Below are 8,001 nucleotides of genomic sequence, written 5' to 3' on the forward strand. Positions count from 1 at the left end.
TTTAATGAAATTAGTTGTACGCTGCTTCAGTTTGCGCGGTCCCTCAAGCCGCCGCGCGACCGATCAGCCGATGGCAGCAATGCCACCGTTGAGCGCATCAAGTTACAAAACGGTCAATATATCGGAAATGGAGTAAAAGTACAAAATTCTATTTTCAGATTATTGAAGGTAACCGTTTTCCGCACAATCATGCGTAAGTCCGATTGTTTAACAGCGTGAAGAAAACATGAAAAAATGCAACTGATTACAAAAAGTTATTATTTATTTATCTATTTGTCACAATAAAAAGAGTTATAACACTTGAAAAATAGTACAGACAATACTTGAATGGTATGCAAAATTTCACGTCATTATCTATTGTAGTTTTGGAGTAATTAATTTTTCAATTGAATCTTGCTTAAAACTTTGATTGTTAATAACAATTGCTAAAATTGGAATTTGCGCGAAATATTTATAGAACAGCGTTAATATGACCTTGACTATACAACGAGACATCTTGCCCTAAAATCCGTGACTTAGTGAAATTTTCGAGGATCACTTGACATGGCTTTACTCTGTTATTTGAGGTGGATTTTGTTGTTTGTGAGTTTTGTTCATTGGTGTGACAGTTATCGCATATAGGAGTCTTATTATTTCTTTGCACCATATGACCGAGAAGTTTACAGTTTTTGTATCTCATTGGGTTGAGATAATAAGGTCTCGCTTTCATAGTGTAGCACCACACTTCGAAATGTCGTTTAAACACGGAGTATAAATTGTGGCCTTGGATGAGGTTAAGTTGTTGTGGAAGATACCATAAAGGTTCAGATGATCTTTGCGACACCACTTTCCTTTACAGGGTGAACGATATTCAAAACACCATAACTTTTTTGTGTCAAATTAGTTTTTATTGATTTCAAAGACCAAATTCTTCAAAAATGATTACAATTTTAACATATATTCATTTTAGCTCGATATGACCACCTTTTGCCTTGACTAACGCCTTCAAGCGGTCAAAAAAAGAGTTGCATGTTGCACGAATGTGATCTTGGAGTATTTTGGCCCATTCTCGTATAATCGCTTTTTTCAGCGCATCCATACAGGCATATTTTTTAGTCCTCACCTTGCTCTCCAAAATGGACCAGATGGAATAGTCCATCGGACTTGCGTCTGGCGAATTCGAAAGCCATTGTGTGGACGAAATAAAGTGTGGATTATGATTTTTTAACCATTATTGGTTCACACGAGCTTTATGAGACGGTGCCGAGTCCTGTTGGAACGTCCATGGTCTACGACCGAAATATTTGCATGTCCACGGCTCTAAAACAGCTTCTAAAACATTTTCTCGATAATAAGTCGCTTTCACTTTGACACCAGGCTCGAGAAAAACGATTGGAGAGCGTCCATCAGCGGTCACTGTGGCCCAAACCATAACTTGCGATGGAAAATTGCTTCGAGTGGCCATACGTAGGCTCAAATTCCCGTGTGAGCGTTCGGTCAAGTTAACACGATCGTTTTGAGTGTTTATGAACTGGTCAATTCGGAGATATATTTTATCAGAAAACACAATGTTAGGAAATTCGCCACGTTCGTGCAAGCGCAACAACTCCTTCCCTCTTTCGCACCGCACTTTTTTTGCTGGGGTGAAAGATCGTGTGCTTTTTAGAACTTGTATGCCTTGACCTTGAGCGCATTTTTCAACATGCGTCGAATGCTGTCTCGCGATATTTTCAATTCTTTGGCCATTTTTCTTCCACTTCGACGTGGATTTCGTTCAAGTCGAGCCTTCACTTTCTGAACCATTTCTGGCGTTGTTGCGGTTATTTTTGGTCCACCTCCATAGCGTCTTGCAATGCTACCAGTATCATTGTAACGTTTTAAAGTGCGATACATAAACATTTCAATCACTTTGAGGTGACTGAGCTCACGAACAATGGCTGGTTGTGATTTTCCAGCCAAATATAACGCAATCACACTATTACGTTTGAATTCCATCACAGAAAAAAAAACTTCAACAAAACTGAGACGCAAATGCTTTTGATGGCTTATAAAAAATATATTGAACTGTCATTAGAACAATTTTGACGTTGATTTCATGAGCTGTTTTACAGATACAAGCAGTGTGAAATTGGTAACACTTCATATCGTTCACCCTGTACTAGCAGTAGAAGGTTTCCGCCTTTTAACTCAGCACAATAAGAATATTTATTGAGCGGTTTATTAGAGTCATCAGCACTTGCCAACAGTTATGTATTACATTTTGCATTTTCTTTTCTCACGAAAAAGAAAGTTCTTCTGTTATTTGATTTTTTTTACGTTTCCGATCTAGAGCCCCCTGGGGGACATAGCTATTTACTCGCTATGGTAATTGCAATCCGCTTAAGGGGTAAAAATTACATCAAAAGCTTCTGAACTATGAATAGCAAAAGAAAAAACAATGGAAAACACACCAAATTAGCCGAGGAAAACAACCGAATACAACGTAGATCAGTCGATGACTGAATTACTGGATGTATTCCTGAAAATATCCAGCTCTGTTGCCCCTTGTTCAATATTTAATAACTTCTACTCAAAGTTAAAAAAACAAAAACATTCAAATGAAACTCTAAAGCAGAACTATTCCTTTGTTGGTTTGCGCAAACATATTTATGTATATCTACATATTATATATGATATATAATATCATATACCGTAGAATGTGATATAGCGCCGTATTCAAAATTGTAGACATTAACATTAATTTGAGGTTTTGAATCGACCCTGGGCTGTTGGTGTAGATCTTTTCTTTCACGTGGATCCAAAGGAAAAAGTTACAAAGTGTTAAATCACAAGACCTCTTCGAGAGGTAACACGGTCCGGAAACTTTTCCCGTAAAATATCAATGGTGTCGTTGCTTGAGTGGCACGTAGCGCCGTCTTGTTGAAAATAAACGTTGTCCAAATCAATACCATAATTCCGACCATAAAATATCGTTAATCATAGCAATCCATTCACCAATAACATCTGTTATTGGAAAACCCTTTACATTGTTTTTTGATGTAATGATAACGTAAACCTTATGTCGTTATCAGAAAGCGGTAGGTGAATATTTCCTCCTTTAAGCTAACTATGAATGAAGATAATGTATGTAATTGCATATGTTTCCAAAATCTGGGCGTTGATAGAAAATATCTTGCCTGCCATAAACTCATTAAAAAAGATGCCCCTCATGAATTTAAATTCAGAAATTGTAAATTTTAAACTTGAAATTTCGCTGGTTTTTTGTGAAACGATTTTTCTTTCTGAAATTAAAGTTCAATCCTTTCGATTTTTTCAAACAAAACACAATTTGCTTGACACATTTAATCAGTAAATCTAATATCTATTATAATGTTTATTCATTCGTAGAAACATGGTTTAATCGTGCCTTCGCTGATGAGACGCTTACAAACGTTACTCCACCTTTCAGGCAGCATACATATTCCTCTGACGAAAAATTCGAGTTGTTTTGTGATGTCTAAGCCAGTTTGTGATGCTCTCTAAGAAGTGAACCGCCCTCCAATAAGGACTGACTGCATTGATCGGAACAGATGGTAATCCGAAGGTGCAATGTGTGGGGAACCCGGCTGATGGGGCAAGATTTCCCAATTGCGTCCCTCTTAATATTATTTTTCTAGTTTGTCATGTCTATCGTCCCATTCCGGCCGCTTTTCATTGGAAGCTCGATTCAAACTCATTAGCTGCAGTCGGTAACGATCGCCAGTGATGGTTTGCGATGGTGTAAGGAGTTTCTGAAAGATGCCACCCTTCTGATCCCACCAGATGCGCAACATAACCTTTGAAGCATAAATATTTTTTTTTCGCTGTCGATGGACCTGATTCACTTGGCAGACTCTTACATTTTCGACGCTTAGGGTTATCATAATGGATCCATTTGACGATGCGAAGTATAAAATCTTTTCTTTTGTGCCGTTCAAGAAAAATTTCACCCGTAACCAAATGCCTCTCGATATTCCTTTCCTTAAATTGATGTGGCACCCAGTTACCTGCCTTCTGGACCATTCCCAGCGCGTGCAATCGTTTGCTGACGGTTGATCTGTCAACCTGGAACTCTTTAGACATATTATCAATGCGTCTTCATCCAATAATTGTTGTAGTTGAGTATCTTCGAATTTTTTCGGTTCCTCTTCTCGATCTTTATCACTCATGTCGAAATTTCCACTTTGGAAGCGTCGAAACGATTATTTACAAGTTGTATTTGCTGGAGCGTGATTGCCATAAATATTTATTAATACACGTTTAAGTTACACCTTTAAAAGGTAAATTTCAAGCATGACTTCCCCGAAATGCTTTCGGGACGAACGTAGACATTTTTGACGTCAGACAAAAAAGGATATTTACGCTTCAAACGAATGTCAACTACTGCGATCAAGACCTACATATACACCATTAAATTACTAGTATATTGACCGTTTGAAAATTTCAAATATTATAGTATTAATAAATGAAAATGGAAAAATAATCGTCAGCTGGTTGTCCGTTGGGGAAAAATACGTCAGTCGTAGCATTGAAAATTCCGCGCGCCGCCGAGATATACTATATGAACGCAATGATAGGTATATTCTTCTTTAGGCTGACGGTCTTCCCATCGCTATAAACGTAGCTGGCCATCACTATTATATTTTCATGTGTGTCCAAAATTACGTAAAAAAACTTCAATCCGCATAAAGTAGTTTTACTTTTTAATTTATTTTACAAGTTCGCCTGTTCAGCTGACGTATTTTCCCCCCTCTACAACGCAGCTGACTATTTTTTTTATTTTACTAAATGTCAACAATACACAACAAAAATTTCAGCCGGAATTAAATGAGTTGTTAAAAATTTTTTTCGACACGTTTCGCAGCATCCCACGCACGTATCCACCGCTACTGGATCAGCTGACGGTTCGTTTCGTCATCCATTGGATGGCGGTTGCCTTTAGTATTAAAACCAGTCGGCATGAAATGTTGAGGTCACAATGACCCCTGGTTCCCGGACTACTTCTTGATTTTAGTACTACTATTAGGAAAGCCATAGCAACTTTTATAAATGTAGTCAACTTTTATAAATGTAATAAGAAGTAATGTCCTGGATCTCTTTCTTGCTAGCACAATTATATCAAATAGCTTTTTAAATTGGAGTGTGTTAGATGAAGCCTACTTATCGGATCACCGGTATATTCGATTCGATCTAATAGGGAAAATTGAGGTTATCTTTCAGATTAGAAATGACAGCGGAAGAACTATTAACTCTCAAGAACTTAATCTTGAAGTCAACAAACTGAAGAACTTAATAACGTAGGACTTTAAAAAAAATTGTCAACTCGTTCCGATGAAGCGTGAAAGGAATGCTCTTTGATGTAGTAAGGAGTTGAAAGTTCTACAGAGGAAAGCCCGTTAGGTTTTCAATAGGGCCAAGTCAACTGAAAGCTGGGACTTCTACAGAATGCCTTAACGGCATACAATAAGGAGCTGAGAGAATCTTGGAGGAAGCACTGTGAGCAGATTGTTTTTAATTGGGTTTTAGTAGGAGGAAAGCATTGACAGCCTATGTCCATTGTGGCTGTTAGTGTGGACTTTAACCTGAACTAAATACTCCTCTTGTCTGAACGGTTGGTCCTCTCAGAACTTTGCCCTTAAGCAATACGTCGGGAGGCCATTGTGGAGTCGTCAGTTCACTCTGCGGCGGTTCTTCGCGGTTTTCAGCAGCCGGTTGCACCAGTTGCTATTATTTAAGGTCCGCCTTTCATGTCCATTCCTCCTACCGCAACAATTTTGTTATACACCATTTTTCTGCCTTATTACACATTTGCTCTATGAGGTTCCTTTCTGTTGGGAATTCTCCGAAGGCCTTGAAGATACAATTTCTTTCGTTGTCTAAACGTAAATGAATAGGACGTGGCTTGCACTTTCTAGTGCTTCAGGACAGACAGGGCAAAAAAGGGAGTTTTCCAAATGAAAGCGATGCAAATATTCTATGAAACATCCATGGCCGCCCAGCTATTGTGTTAGATAAAAAATTGGCAGTGCTAAATTAATTTTTTCCTTAAAAAAAAATCGCAAAGGGATGCAATTTTTAGACCTCATAAACCAGGCTCCCCCCTTAACACTGCTGGACGTCTTCTTCCCCGTTAGCTTGTACAACCTCTTCAGCTCCTTGATGAGGAGATCAACCGGGATTTTTCTCGATATTACGGCTATGGTATCATTGGAAATCGTGCGGTAACCGCTCGTGACCCTTAACGCGCTAAGTTCGTGTGTCGCTTTAACTTCCTTTATAAACGATTTTGCTCAAGCAATCGTCGCTTCGTCCCATAACATACTAAAAATGGATTCATTAAACTTCTGTTTCGTCCATCCCCGTTGTTGGGCCTTCTGAATCGTCTCTGATCGCGGCCTACTCTGGTCGGCAATGCTAAGGAGGATGGCGTGATGGTCAGTATGTAGATATACATCGTTTAGATACTACTTTGTCCATCGTGCGATTTCCCTATGGGCAAGGCTAAGATCAATGATTAATCTGCCTTTGCCATTTTCGTATGTGTATACCCCTGGTTTGTTAAGTAGCTCGAGGTCGAGCTTTCCAGACTTTCCAGTAAGATTTTTCCCCTTCTGTTGTCGCGGACGCTACCCCAAGACATTGACCACGCAATGAAGTTACCAGCTATTAGCAGCGGGTGTTTTCCGCTTACTTTTTCGACTATTGCCGTCATCAAGCGTTCAAACTCGGTTACGCTCGGGCTGGGAGTGGCATAGCAGCTGAATATGCATATTCTCTCCATTCTTATCCAAGTGAATCCTTGTTCAGCTCGGGCCATCATTTTTGAGCCATGTTTCCTCCAAACGTCCAAATTGCTGTTTTACCAGTGTTATCTGGTGGTTACCTCATCCAGATCTTTGCATTGAACGGTTACCATATGCGTTTTTGCTGCCGCTGTCGCCGTTTCCCTCAGCACTCCTGCCACTGCTGTCTGAAATACACAAGTTCCCCGTTTGCTTTTTCAGCTCAAGGTATAGCTCCACCGTGCCTATACTGCGGATATTTTTTACTGCCTCCCTCAACGCCCTCAGCGCTTCGCTGGACTTAATGGTTCGCAAGACTTCTGCGCACGATTTGCCCTTTTCTTGGCGTCTAACTTGGCACGTATGTCTTTCGCTTGTCTTGTTTGCGTCTTTTTTGCTCTCAACAAATATCCATTCCACTCGTCTGTTAGGGTTCGGGGTTTCTTTTGGCGAAGGACTCCTTTTCTTGGGTGCTGGTAGACTTAGGGGCGGATATTGCCTCTCCTTGTCAGTACTCCTCCTTGGTCTTTTCGCCGACTTGGGAGTGGTCCCTTTGCTGCCCACGGTGTTTTTAACCTGCCTTTTAGTTAGTTTTATTGAAAAAGGGATGGTTAGGAAGGAAATAGGTGGACTAATCATAACGTTGACCGCAATTTCGGATTTGAAGCAGCTGCTTGATATTGACATTTCGTTGATATTGTTTGATTATTTTTACAATATATATTTCAATTTATTGATGAGAAGGATAATAATAAATAATTCATATCGACTGAAAAAGTATGTGTCAGGTCAACCAAAAGATGTCCCTCAAGTAAGCGTTTTATCGCCGCTCTTTTGGCATTGGTCATTGGCGAGCTTTTACAAACTCTCGTTGATCTCGGGTACGAAGTTCAAGTCTTTGTTGATGATCTAGCTATTATGGTTAGAGGCAAGTTTGACTCTACTATAGCTGATCGCATACAACTTGCTCTCGACGTTACGCAAGTCTTCTGTCAAGAAAAAGGACTTTTGATAAATCCGAAAAAAACATGTGTGGTACCCTTACCTCCAAGAAGGAAGCTAGGTTTATGAGCGGCAAACTTAACTCTATCCGGGGATCTGAAGTATCTGGGATTAATCCTTGATGAAACCTGGACCAGGAAAAATCATTAATCGTACATCACAAATAAAGCTATAAGAGCAATACGCACGTGCCAAAGATGATGGCATGGCCTTATACGAC

Source organism: Anastrepha ludens, chromosome X (genome assembly GCF_028408465.1).
Source record: "Anastrepha ludens isolate Willacy chromosome X, idAnaLude1.1, whole genome shotgun sequence".
Classification (NCBI taxonomy): domain Eukaryota; kingdom Metazoa; phylum Arthropoda; class Insecta; order Diptera; family Tephritidae; genus Anastrepha; species Anastrepha ludens.